Below are 14,839 nucleotides of genomic sequence, written 5' to 3' on the forward strand. Positions count from 1 at the left end.
AGGTGTAGCATACCTAGAGACTCCATCGACCATCCTGCGAGTTGTTCTTGCCTCGAGCAGGGCCACAGCCTGCTGATCCTGTTTCGACCGAGTGACCTCTTTCTCGGATCGGTAAGGCACCACGTCCACCTGCCAGAGCCGCTCCACATGTTTGAGCAACTCGTCTGATTGGGCGGATGTATACAGGGATAGGACAGGCTGGGTCTGCCGCCCCATGAAAAGACTTGGCCCTTGAAGGGTCCAGCCAAGCCGGGTGTGGACTGCTGCTGGGCCTCCAGGTGGGCCGAGGCGGACTGGTTCTATGGGGGTGATCAGGTGTGGCTGGTCTGAACCAATGAGAAGCAGCGGCTTGGCTTCCTTCAGGGCAGGGACCGGGATCCCATGCAGGTATTTGTACTTCCTTCTCAGCTGGTCGATAGGATAGGTATGGTGAGCTAAGTTGAGATGATCAGCTGTAAACGCTCCATCAATCTTGTAGTAGGATCCAGGGTTGGTAGCAGCAGAGATGCGGAAGGATACGGTATGTCCATGAAGCATCTGAATATCTTGGCGGACGGTTCGTAATGGCAGGTCCTCCGGGATGCCTGCCAGACCAAGAGTCTTTGCAGCAGCAGGGAGCAGCATGGTCCTCTCTGAACCGTCATCAAGTATTGCATAGGTGTCTAGAGTCCGCTCTCCATGGCTCAAAAGCACAGGTACAATCTTCAGCATGACACGATTGCCGGCCCCATGGCGATCAAGGTAGAGTGAACCCGAAGCCGAACTGGTTAGGCAGCTTTCCTCCTTCGCAGCCATGCCAGTGTTGTTTCCTTCTGTCCTGGCATTTACCTCGTGAAGAGCCAGCAGATGTTTGCCCTGGCAGCGGCTGCAGGGTTTCTTTAGCGTGCACTGAGCAGCTAAATGAGTTCGGGCACAGCGCCAGCATCGTTTGTTGACCTGTATCCAGTCCTTTATTTCCTCTTTGGAGAGCTTGGTTACATCATCACATTGGCTAAAATAGTGTTCTGGGCTCTCACAGTATGCACAGTAGGCTTTGTTCTTGACCTTCCCTCTAGCTCGACTCTCCTTCACTGGGGGAAAGGTGTGTTCTGATGGCCCCTTTAGGTTATGTAGGACTGTCACGGTTTGTCGGCCTGGACGGGCCTCAGCCTTTACACTGGTCCTTTCTCTACTGCTTCTTACACCTGCTTGGCCGTCAAATCCTTGACACCAGGACTCCTGACGAAGCCATGCAGATAGGTCGTACAGAGTGTAGGTGCTCCTGGGCTGCTTAAACTGGTGTCGACGAAAATCAGCTCTCTGTTCGGCAGGAAGCTTACTTATTAGTCGGGCAACGTGGGAGCCACAGTTCAACTCCACTTCTCCTTCCAGTCCTAATGTTTGTAACAGCCCAACTAGTGACTGCACCTGAAGGGAGAACGTTTGGAAGGCTACTGTGTCACCTCCATCCAGGACACTTGCTATCTTTCTCAAGGCAAGCTGATGAGGTTGTCCATATTTGTCGTGGAGGGCTGCCATGGTGTCAGTATAAGGCTTGGGTGAGTTCAGGTAAGCATCGGCAATAAGTCGAGCTTCATCTAGTTTGAGGTGGTCCACAAGTATCTGATACTTGAAGAGCTCAGTAGCATTAGGAGGGAGTAGGTTCTCTAAAGCCATGCGGAGCCTAGCAAACTCAGAGGGATCAGAATGAATGAACCTTGGAATGGTTGGTTTGGGCCCCCTGTACACTAGCTCAGCCGAAAGAGGAGCGGATGGGTTGCTGCTGTGCCCACTGGTTACTCCGGTGACAAGAGAGGGGGAACTGGCTGGAACAGGCTTGGTTGGGAGCAAACCTGCCTTACTTGGTGCCCAGCAGGGGGGTGGCACAGAGTGTTGTGGAGGGGCATGAAACGTGTTTTCATCCTTAACCACAGGGTCCTGATATGGGGTGCAGCGATGACTTGGCAGCGAAGGCTCACCAGCGAAATATGCTGTGCGGGGTAGAGGGTGATACTGTACACCATCATCGGAGTATTGTCCGTCAACCTTCATTTGGGAGAATCCTGTGTGCAACTCTTCCACCGGTTCAGGCCATGGTGGTGGGTCGGGCCACACCTCCTCATCCTCCTCCTGTGGCATTGTCTCAGGGGTGGTGTATACATCTCCTGAACTGCACTTGGGGGGCTGACTGGCGCTATGCTGTGAGGCAGTCAGCTGAGCCATATCCTTCCTCAGCAGGTGAGCCACTTCAATCAGCTCTCTGCTTCCTTCAGTTCTCTGAGGCCCTCCTGTAAAACTTGCTGTGATTGGAGTAGCTGCTCTCTTTCGGCCTGCAAGGCTCTGAATTCTGTATGAAATGTGTGTATTGAAGACCCTGGCCAATTGGAAGGTGCAAATTCAGGTGAGAGGCTCCTATTAAGGTCCACATCTTGTTCACTTTTTTCCAGTGGAGGGGGTGTATTGTAATAGGCCCCATCCCTGTCGCTGTAGAGGGGTGGCGTATGACTATACTGAGGCTGAACTCTGTCGCTTCTTGTGTGAGGCTGTGGGGTATCCCACTGCAGCATTTCCCTAAAGAGGTGGCCTGTATAGTTAACATCAAAGTCCTCAAACCGGCTTGGTCGACGTGTATGGCGTTTAGGCCTTGCATCAGGACATGTCGCTCCATCTGGCTCCATTTTGATAACTGCTATCCGGCTCGAAGGACCAATGTTGAGGAGTACTTGGTGAGGGCTAGTTCTTTTAGGTTCAGCAGCTAACAAGATGGTGTATCGGTCAGGATACAGGGAGGAGGACAACAGGCTTCCACTTTGCTGGATTGTCACCGCCAGCTGTTTTATTGCCACCTAGATGCTCAGTGTTGCCAGCAGTCTGTAGTAACAAGTTGCCATGAGTATATAAATATTAGGGGTGCAACGATACTCGTATCGATATTGAACCGTTCGATACAGTGCTTTCGGTTCGGTACCCATTTGTATCGAACAATACAAAATAAATTTTTAAATTGTTTTATCAACTTTCCTTCTGACGATGCTGTCTGTGTTGAGCGCTCAGTGGATCTGCGCTCGACAGTGCAGCCTAGGCGGAGTAGTCGAACGCAGATTCACTGAGTGCAGGGCAAGCTAGCGAGACAGAAGTTAAGCTCTCCTTGCAACATGGCAAATTGAACCTCCCCCACCCTCATTCAGATCTGGCGTTTGGAACTATTTTGGTTTTCATGTGACGTATGACCCTGAAGGTAAGCGCGTCATGGACTAAAGTAAAACAGTATGTTGGATGTGCCACGCAAAGCTCAATTACATGGGTGGGAGCTAGTGTGTTAGCGCAGTTAGCTCGTTAACGTGTTGGCCGTCCAGTCCAGCCCAGCCCCATGCACGGGCGATCCGTGGTAGCTCGTTAACGGAGATTTGCCAACGTCATTTCAACGAGATTTACCTGACAGCACTAGTGGGAACACAACAAATATGACTGCACATTTACACCGACATCACCCTAGTGCAAAGACAAGTGGAAGCAGAAAACAACAAGCACGCATGCTACAAACTTTACCCGAGTCATTTAGACAGCCGTTAGCACAGGATTCTTCTTATGGGGACCTGATATGTTTAATATGCTGCTGAGAATATAGCCCAGAAGAAGCGTATAGTATAGCTTTTATTTTGGAAAGAGCCATTTCTCTGTAATAAACTCTCTTTTCCAAAGATGAGTGATTCCTCAATCAGATACAGGGCTCGCAAAATCGCCTGTCCAACGTCCCGGGGCTAGCGATTTTTCCAGTCGGGCTACCAAAATCTATCTCTGCCCTGCCCGTCGGGCTATCATAGGAAGGAAAAATATATGTCAATGGTTTTGCATTCTTTCGGAAATGTAGCTGGGTAATTCATTGGCATCGGTGAGCCACTGCCAATATGTGACATATTGAAATCGCGTTTGAATTTGCGCTTGTTTTTTGCTTTCACTTTGCAATCGCGCGAACTGTGTATTGGTGAGTGATGATAATTTGCGCACCAATTCCTCTGACATCGTCTTATCAATCGTTAGCTTACTATGCAAACATGACAAGTGAAATCTCCTGCAGCAAGCTTAAACATGTGAGAGGTTGATCGCGCAGAGAATCGCTGAGCGTTATGTGAGTGCGTGTGTAAAAGCAGCAGGATATATATTGTAGCGGGTCAGGGCTGTTCGGGGTTCTGTTTGTACAGTTATGTTTTGTTTATGTTGCCATAGTGACGGGTGACGCCCTCTCGCTGCGACGGTGTGTCCTTCCGGGGTCAGAGGGCGCCCTGTGTGTTGTTGTTGTTGCTGTGCTGTTGCCGCGCTGAGCAGTTAGCTAGCGGCAGTGTTCTTCTGCAGATGTCAATAAACGGCTGTGCTCCCTGGCTAGCTCACGGGAAGCAAGACCAAACCACACCTCCGTCTCCTCCTTGTCTGAGCTCGCCACAATATTTTAGTTCTGCTGAGCCAAGTAAGACAGGTCAGGGTGAAGAAGTGACAGCCAAAGAAAAGCTTACCACAAAACGGAAAAGTTACGACAAATCAGACTATAAGGCAAAAAGAAAGTGCAGCTTTATGGTTTCATGGACAAAAGAATTTCTGTGGCTGCAATATGACAAGTGAAATAACCAGGGCTGCACATAAGTGGTCCGCAGGTGCGCATTCGCTGTCAAAATAAAAAACGGGCACAAGATAAGAAGTTGCAACGCGTGTTTACATACATAAGATTTTCAGGAGGAGGACAGACATTTGTTTAGAACTCTTAAAGATGTCGAAGAAGCTCCTTTAAGCAATTACTGTGATGTTCCTCCACCTCCAAAGTAATGTCAGAAGGAGTCCGAACCACAAAAGAAGCGCGTATTCTCGGAAAAGTAGTTGCAGGAGGCGAGCTGGCTTCAAACAAATGATGAACGCACAGAGATGTGGTGCAGAATGTGCCGTGAAAATTTAATAAATGACAAATTAAAAAGGCATGAACATTTTTTTTGTATCGAAAAAATATCGAACCGTGACACCAAAGTATCGAACCGAACCGAACCATGAATTTTGTGTATTGTTGCACCCCTAATAAATATATACAGCAACAGCTTCACTAAGATAAATATAAAGGATTAAATGAAATAAACCAACACATCCATCTGAATATACACATAACAGAACATATATGATTTGAACTATGCCAATCTTACATCTCTTGCTCCAAACACAGAAAGGACACAATTAAACACAGTGAGAATGTCATACATAGCCGAAACATCCACTCTAACTGTAAACAAAGGACTTTGGCGCCATCGTGTGGCCGAATAAAATTACTACATAATGGCGGCGGCCGGCGGCACATGCTTCGAGTCACGAGATGAAAAAATGCGGTGCTACAATGCGGTAGAATGTAACTAAAGCCGCGGCCAACATCAGAATCGGAAAATAAACATATTTAAGGAAACTTACTTCCAGTCATGAACTTAACACTCGGAGCATCACCGTGAAGGATGGCAACCAGGAACACAGCTTACGAGGTAAACAGAACTAACACTGAAAAAATCTCCCCTTCTCGAGTAGCATCGCGATACCCCCAACTTCTGCCTACGTCATTTCCTACGACTCCACCCCACACAATATTGCAGAACATAGACATAAAATCCCAGAGCCTTTTATACACCCATTGAGGAAATATTTCTAAAAATATTTCAAAGTAATTCCTCCCCAAAATTAATCAGTCATTTTTATAACGCATTTATGAGTTTCAATACAAATGCAACTTTGGATATTAAGGCAAGGTGGGAAGCTGAGACTGGCACTCAAATCTCAGAGGACACCTGGGAAGAGGTGTTCGGTGAAGCCCATCTGGTGACTAATTCTGGGCTGTGGAGAGAATTTAAATGGAAGGTGATCATGAGATATTTTAGAACCCCAGAGATAATTGCCAAAATGAAGCCTACAAATCCTGACACCTGCTGGCGAAATTGTGGTACTTCTTTAGGAACCCACTCACATATATTCTGGTCATGCCCAAAAATCTGCTCACTTTGGAATGACATATTTAAAGTTCTCAGTACAGTTTTCCAACAACCATTAACAAAAGACCAACAGTTAGCCATTTTAGGAGTCTTACCAAAGGGTTTTGCGGGAAACAATAAAACGTATCTCTGAAGAATCTTGCTTACAGCAGCACTAAAGTGTATCACTATTAAATGGCTGAATCTTGACCCACCTTCATATAATATGTGGATTGATAAAGCAAGAGAAATTTACCAGATGGAGGAAATAACATCTGCTCTGCGGATTCAGAGAGAATTGTTTACTGAGCGTTGGCGACCCATTAATGCTTTACTGTTTCAATAATTTAGCATAGGTCTGTTTCGTTTTGTCCATTTACGGCTAAGTTTGTCACATGTTATTTAATATTACATAAAGTTTTTGTTTCTGTTGTTCTCTGTTTGTTTGCTTGCTTGGGTTTTGTTTTGCGCTTCCTAATTGCAGTTCTTATTTTAATCTACATTTCTGCATTGCAGTTTCTGTAACTGTCCTACTTGTGAACATTGACAAGTACAAGTTGCAATGTTGTAAATTATAATAAAAATTGAGTTAAAAAAAAAAAGAGAACATTAAAGTCATACATTTCTCATAAAAACAGGACAAAGACTTGAAAAAGTCGTGTTTTTCCTTCCAGGAACCACATGGCTTCACTTTTAAAGGTGAAGTGTGACAGAAATGGACATATTTGAAGTCCAACACCTTTTTCCAGTCACATTATTAAAGCAGACAAACTACAAGCTCATTTTCATTCCAACAAGTCATCTTCTGACCTGGACTAACAACACTGGTCTCTATGTGCAGCTGGCTGTGAGACCAGTGCTCAGGGAGCGTCTACAAAGTGCAACACTGAAAGAACATCACACACTCATTTGCTTCCAGCACTTTCACACAAACATCTACTGTCATTATTGTCACCAAACTCTGTGGATCCTTTATTGCAAATTCAAATGGGATCAAATGGTCAGACAAAAGAGGGTTATGAGGAAATATGATGAAATGTTGTGTATTAGCAGCAAGTTATTGAATCATTTTCCTCAGAAACCAAACAAAATGATTGACAAACATGTTTTTACAAACTCAGTGTTGGACTTGGATCAGCAGGATAAGCTGATGTTTAAAGGCATTTGAGTCTCGCTGTATGAGAGTCCAGTTCTTACTCAATATTTATGGATGATGTTCTTTCAGTGTTGCACTTTGTCAACGCTCCCTGAGCCTCACAGCCAGCTGCACATGGACCAGCTGACATTACCCAGCATTAGAGGCGGCTGTAAAAAATTCATGTTCCCATTTAAATGGTTTTAATTTGAATAAAACGATGTTGATTCATTCAATCCTGAATCGATGTTTAATATAAATGTATTTTTCCAGAATCTCAGGTTAAAGCTCACAAACTATTTCAACAAGCAGCAAACAGCTAAAACAGTAAATGAGAGCAGCTAAACACACAAAGATGGAAACACAGAGCGTGGATCGTTCACTCGACGGCACGTACACGGACACGCCGTCGGGGCTGAAAGTGGACAGCTCACAGATCCTGAAGCTGCAGGTTTCATCTGTCTCCAACCAAAACTGAGTGAAGCAGCAGCAAAAGAAGATCCAAACTCTGCTTCACGTTTGATCAATATGCTCATGAATTCTCTCTGACTTTGGCTGTTCCTGCCTGCACAGCTCTCTCTCTCTCAGTGTACTCCAAGAACAGCTTCAAACATCTGTTTCTGCATCATTCACTGTTTATTAGCCACCAGTCTGCTGTTGTGTTCAGTGCTGTCGGCCTCTGACAGTAAAGCCTCATTTCTGCTGTTCCATGGAAACTTTTTGAAATGATGACAGATTACAAACTCTCAGCTGTGTCTGTAATCAAACCTCTGTAACTTTGCTTCACTTCAGCAGCATCAGCTCATGTTCACATGTTGCTTCATGGTTTGCTTCAGTTTTTGATCGACTGCAGAATATTTTGAAGGTTATCTGCTATAAAAAGCCAGAAGAGGAAAATCTGCTTCATGTGTTTCTGTTTGATCCTCAGTGACTTTGACACAAAGGCCTCTGCTGTGATGATCACACCTCTGATCAAGTCTCACAGTGTCACAACTGATAAATGATCAGAGTTAGAATATTTCTGACTGTCTGCTGTGTGCCGTGACCTTTGACCTGCTAAAGACCGTCAGCTGTGGATTATTCATTGTTGTGTCTGATACTTAGAAGTGTGAGGAAGAAGCTACACAGTTAATCAGGGTCCCCTCTCTCTGAATCAGGAAAGGTGGGCAGGCTGCGTGTGGGCCGCGGGCCATACGTTGAGTATCACTGTTTGAAATGTGAACAATGTTCTGCTGCAGTCAATGGACTAAACCAGAGAAGAAGAAAACAGACTTTACCATGAAGATCCTCAGTGTGGATCAGTATAATATCAGCCTGATGTCTGCAGTTTAGTGTCAGCACAACTTTCACATCATATTCATCTCAGCACAACTAAAACATGCTGACTGACCTCAGAGTTTCAAGTTTACATCCTGGACTCTCCAGGAAACCACACAGATGCTTCACTCCTGGATCCTGCAGCTTGTTGTTGTCGCTCAGGTCCAGCTGTCTCAGATGGGAGGGGTTGGACTTCAGTGCTGCTGCCAGATAATCACAGCTGATCTCTGACAAACCACAGCTCTTCAATCTGTATAAAGAATGAAAGATGTAAGTTTATTAGACAAAGAGCTTGAAATCATTCAGTGTTTCATCATCTGTTCAGAGCTGAAGAAGGTTCAGAATGTAGAAGTTTAGAAAATGGAAACTCCAAACAGCTGAAGCCAACAGGAAGCAGCTTCAAACAAACACAACAAGAGAAAAAACTCTGAATGTTTCACATTAAAGTCGTACATTTCTCATAAAAACAGGACAAAGACTTGAAAAAGTCGTGTTTTTCCTTCCAGGAACCACATGGCTTCACTTTTAAAGGTGAAGTGTGACAGAAATGGACATATTTGAAGTCCAACACCTTTTTCCAGTCACATTATTAAAGCAGACAAACTACAAGCTCATTTTCATTGCAACAAGTCATCTTCTGACCTGGACTAACAACACTGGTCTCCATGTGCAGCTGGCTGTGAGACCAGTGCTCAGGGAGCGTCTACAAAGTGCAACACTGAAAGAACATCACACACTCATTTGCTTCCAGCACTTTCACACAAACATCTACTGTCATTATTGTCACCAAACTCTGTGGATCCTTTATTGCAAATTCAAATGGGATCAAATGGTCAGACAAAAGAGGGTTATGAGGAAATATGATGAAATGTTGTGTATTAGCAGCAACTTATTGAATCATTTTCCTCAGAAACCAAACAAAATGATTGACAAACATGTTTTTACAAACTCAGTGTTGGACTTGGATCAGCAGGATAAGCTGATGTTTAAAGGCATTTGAGTCTCGCTGTATGAGAGTCCAGTTCTTACTCAATATTTATGGATGATGTTCTTTCAGTGTTGCACTTTGTCGACGCTCCCTGAGCCTCACAGCCAGCTGCACATGGACCAGCTGACATTACCCAGCATTAGAGGCGGCTGTAAAAAATTCATGTTCCCATTTAAATGGTTTTAATTTGAATAAAACGATGTTGATTCATTCAATCCTGAATCGATGTTTAATATAAATGTATTTTTCCAGAATCTCAGGTTAAAGCTCACAAACTATTTCAACAAGCAGCAAACAGCTAAAACAGTAAATGAGAGCAGCTAAACACACAAAGATGGAAACACAGAGCGTGGATCGTTCACTCGACGGCACGTACACGGACACGCCGTCGGGGCTGAAAGTGGACAGCTCACAGATCCTGAAGCTGCAGGTTTCATCTGTCTCCAACCAAAACTGAGTGAAGCAGCAGCAAAAGAAGATCCAAACTCTGCTTCACGTTTGATCAATATGCTCATGAATTCTCTCTGACTTTGGCTGTTCCTGCCTGCACAGCTCTCTCTCTCTCAGTGTACTCCAAGAACAGCTTCAAACATCTGTTTCTGCATCATTCACTGTTTATTAGCCACCAGTCTGCTGTTGTGTTCAGTGCTGTCGGCCTCTGACAGTAAAGCCTCATTTCTGCTGTTCCATGGAAACTTTTTGAAATGATGACAGATTACAAACTCTCAGCTGTGTCTGTAATCAAACCTCTGTAACTTTGCTTCACTTCAGCAGCATCAGCTCATGTTCACATGTTGCTTCATGGTTTGCTTCAGTTTTTGATCGACTGCAGAATATTTTGAAGGTTATCTGCTATAAAAAGCCAGAAGAGGAAAATCTGCTTCATGTGTTTCTGTTTGATCCTCAGTGACTTTGACACAAAGGCCTCTGCTGTGATGATCACACCTCTGATCAAGTCTCACAGTGTCACAACTGATAAATGATCAGAGTTAGAATATTTCTGACTGTCTGCTGTGTGCCGTGACCTTTGACCTGCTAAAGACAGTCAGCTGTGGATTATTCATTGTTGTGTCTGATACTTAGAAGTGTGAGGAAGAAGCTACACAGTTAATCAGGGTCCCCTCTCTCTGAATCAGGAAAGGTGGGCAGGCTGCGTGTGGGCCGCGGGCCATACGTTGAGTATCACTGTTTGAAATGTGAACAATGTTCTGCTGCAGTCAATGGACTAAACCAGAGAAGAAGAAAACAGACTTTACCATGAAGATCCTCAGTGTGGATCAGTATAATATCAGCCTGATGTCTGCAGTTTAGTGTCAGCACAACTTTCACATCATATTCATCTCAGCACAACTAAAACATGCTGACTGACCTCAGAGTTTCAAGTTTACATCCTGGACTCTCCAGGAAACCACACAGATGCTTCACTCCTGGATCCTGCAGCTTGTTGTTGTCGCTCAGGTCCAGCTGTCTCAGATGGGAGGGGTTGGACTTCAGTGCTGCTGCCAGATAATCACAGCTGATCTCTGACAAACCACAGCTCTTCAATCTGTATAAAGAATGAAAGATGTAAGTTTATTAGACAAAGAGCTTGAAATCATTCAGTGTTTCATCATCTGTTCAGAGCTGAAGAAGGTTCAGAATGTAGAAGTTTAGAAAATGGAAACTCCAAACAGCTGAAGCCAACAGGAAGCAGCTTCAAACAAACACAACAAGAGAAAAAACTCTGAATGTTTCACATTAAAGTCGTACATTTCTCATAAAAACAGGACAAAGACTTGAAAAAGTCGTGTTTTTCCTTCCAGGAACCACATGGCTTCACTTTTAAAGGTGAAGTGTGACAGAAATGGACATATTTGAAGTCCAACACCTTTTTCCAGTCACATTATTAAAGCAGACAAACTACAAGCTCATTTTCATTGCAACAAGTCATCTTCTGACCTGGACTAACAACACTGGTCTCCATGTGCAGCTGGCTGTGAGACCAGTGCTCAGGGAGCGTCTACAAAGTGCAACACTGAAAGAACATCACACACTCATTTGCTTCCAGCACTTTCACACAAACATCTACTGTCATTATTGTCACCAAACTCTGTGGATCCTTTATTGCAAATTCAAATGGGATCAAATGGTCAGACAAAAGAGGGTTATGAGGAAATATGATGAAATGTTGTGTATTAGCAGCAACTTATTGAATCATTTTCCTCAGAAACCAAACAAAATGATTGACAAACATGTTTTTACAAACTCAGTGTTGGACTTGGATCAGCAGGATAAGCTGATGTTTAAAGGCATTCGAGTCTCGCTGTATGAGAGTCCAGTTCTTACTCAATATTTATGGATGATGTTCTTTCAGTGTTGCACTTTGTAGACGCTCCCTGAGCCTCACAGCCAGCTGCACATGGACCAGCTGACATTACCCAGCATTAGAGGCGGCTGTAAAAAATTCATGTTCCCATTTAAATGGTTTTAATTTGAATAAAACGATGTTGATTCATTCAATCCTGAATCGATGTTTAATATAAATGTATTTTGCCAGAATCTCAGGTTAAAGCTCACAAACTATTTCAACAAGCAGCAAACAGCTAAAACAGTAAATGAGAGCAGCTAAACACACAAAGATGGAAACACAGAGCGTGGATCGTTCACTCGACGGCACGTACACGGACACGCCGTCGGGGCTGAAAGTGGACAGCTCACAGATCCTGAAGCTGCAGGTTTCATCTGTCTCCAACCAAAACTGAGTGAAGCAGCAGCAAAAGAAGATCCAAACTCTGCTTCACGTTTGATCAATATGCTCATGAATTCTCTCTGACTTTGGCTGTTCCTGCCTGCACAGCTCTCTCTCTCTCAGTGTACTCCAAGAACAGCTTCAAACATCTGTTTCTGCATCATTCACTGTTTATTAGCCACCAGTCTGCTGTTGTGTTCAGTGCTGTCGGCCTCTGACAGTAAAGCCTCATTTCTGCTGTTCCATGGAAACTTTTTGAAATGATGACAGATTACAAACTCTCAGCTGTGTCTGTAATCAAACCTCTGTAACTTTGCTTCACTTCAGCAGCATCAGCTCATGTTCACATGTTGATTCATGGTTTTCATGGTTGATTCACCTCATTTTTTTAAAAATGACCTCTGACAGGAAAGTCTCATTTCTGCTGCTCAACACTGAAGAAATGTAAATTTTCAAAACGATGACAAATTGGAAAACACAGAGCTGTGTCTCTTTTTTTTTGTGTGTGTCCCGTTTGGATCTTTAGCCATCAGAGTTGTTGTCTTAACGCCAAGAAAGATGCCAAGCGGATTTATTTTACCAAGTGGATCATCATGGCCTTTCCATATTGGTCCATTTGATTGACCTTTATTATAATTATGAATTTATTTTATTTTCGGTTGCTACAAACGGGACAGACATGACTGGGGGACAGGACAGGGAGAGAGAATGAAAGAAAGAGAGGGAGAGAAAGAAAACCAAAGGGGAGAAGAGACGGTGAGAAAGGGGGGAAGAAAAAAAGAAAAACAAACAAAACACCTGGATCACCTGTATGGAGAAAAAAAAACAGAAGAGAAAGCAAACAACATAATAAAAACAGCACCATCACAATAAACTAGCTAGTAGTAGATAACAGTAGATACTAAATAATAAACGATATTGTGCAGCACGCAAGATAGACAGCGCACAATGTGCTTAGAGGAAGCAGCCATAAAGGTGTAGTCCGCGTCTGTGAATACCCGTGTGTACACCTGTGTGCACACCTGTGTGGATCAGCATGCTTGTATTCCAAAGGTTTCTCCATGTAACGATCTGCTAGGGAGTGTGGGGAGCCATAGCCCCGTCCACCAGGGTATGAAGCAGGTATGGAGGAGATCCAGGCCCCAGATATCCAGAGGCCCCAGAGTACAAGGACCCGAGGAGGACCACCAAAAGGGGGGGAATCGCCAATCGGCCACCAGGAGTGAGCCGGTACATACATGAGCGCCCAGCCCCAGACGACAAGGACCACCAACACACCAACGTCTGAGGGCATCAGCCACCGGCAGGGAGTGTGGTGAGGGGAGATAGGCCTCCGTACTTTGGAGGGCCTGAGATGTACCCAGAGAGGTTGAGTCTAAGACCCAACCTGACACATAGACAGGCGCACGCGGACACAAACGTGCATTCCCACCCCATATGCACAACCAAATACTCGGCACTCACCCAACGTGTAGACAGACACAAATAGAAACTGCACAGACCGTCGCACTCCCCAAACATACTCTATATCCCAAGTCCAGGTACCCCCGCCCTCAGAGGGGCAAGCCGCACCTAAACCCAGGAGATGTAACCCTTCTCTCTGGGGCGGAGGCAAGCGGACCACCTCTTTGATTAGAGCTGTGTCTCTAGTCAAAGCAGAGATGGAACGATGCCACTTTTTATGTCCGATATCGATATGAATCCAATATAGTCGATTTTATAATCAAACGTTTTTTTAATATCTTGCTGCATTTTGTATAAGTTCATACTCAAGTTTAAAAAATCTAAACACTAAAGCTGTTCAGTTATACCTGTCTGCAAAAACACACTGCAGCCAAAACATTAGACAATACTGATCTTTGTATTTTGATGCGGACGTCAAAAACTCTTTGGTTGTGAATAAAAGAAGTGCAACATCAGCACAAAATAATGTTTCTATTGAACAACTAACACAAACAGGTTGTAGAATGGAGCCTTTTATACTCACAGCTGAACAGAAACAACATCCAGAGTGGAAAACAGTGCAAACAACTGCAAACAGGCTTCATGACACTCATGTTTGATCAGGATGGATGTCAGTGTGAGCTGTTTCTATCACATTTAACCTCACAATCAATTTTGTCTCATTTCTATACAAAACTTAACACAAGTATGAAAAAAGTGTTTTTGATTGTTTTGTTTTTTGAACCATGAAACTGTTTAACAACACAGTTTGTTTCAAAGTCAAACTTGAGTCTGTCCATCGTTCGGTCAGACTGAGCAATGACAGCACACAGACGTAGACAACAGCTCTCTGAAACACCAAACTCAGGTCCTGTTGATGCTGATATACAGTGACACAGTTACATGGGTGATTCATCCTTTTAACTTTATCTTTAAACAGCTGCAGCTGTCACTGACAGCGCATGTGGTACTTTAACCTTTGGACTGTTTTCATCAGTTAATTATGGAGTTACTACAAAGAGTGAAACTATAGGATGATCTGTCTGCTGTCACTGGGTGGTGCTGAGGTCTGAATCTGAGGACGGCTCCTGTAGTCACAACAAGAACACAATCATCACAAACTGAAATATAAATATGATGGAGTAGAGCTTGAATTAGCTCCAGAATTTAAATATCTTGGGGTCATTCTAGACCCAACATTATCCTTCAAGAGTCACATAAATAAAGTGTCCCAGGTACTTAAATTTAATAATCGAAAT

At 44.1% G+C, this 14,839-nt stretch overlaps 1 protein-coding gene across 1 annotated transcript in view; it reads right to left on the minus strand.

The window, feature by feature from the left end:
• Positions 1-14,839, minus strand: part of LOC112432436 (protein NLRC3) — a 3,307,575-nt gene that overhangs the window by 463,795 nt on the left and 2,828,941 nt on the right. The gene's annotated exons all lie outside the window — the stretch shown is intronic.

This window comes from Maylandia zebra, unplaced genomic scaffold (genome assembly GCF_041146795.1).
Source record: "Maylandia zebra isolate NMK-2024a unplaced genomic scaffold, Mzebra_GT3a scaffold03, whole genome shotgun sequence".
NCBI classification, from domain to species: domain Eukaryota; kingdom Metazoa; phylum Chordata; class Actinopteri; order Cichliformes; family Cichlidae; genus Maylandia; species Maylandia zebra.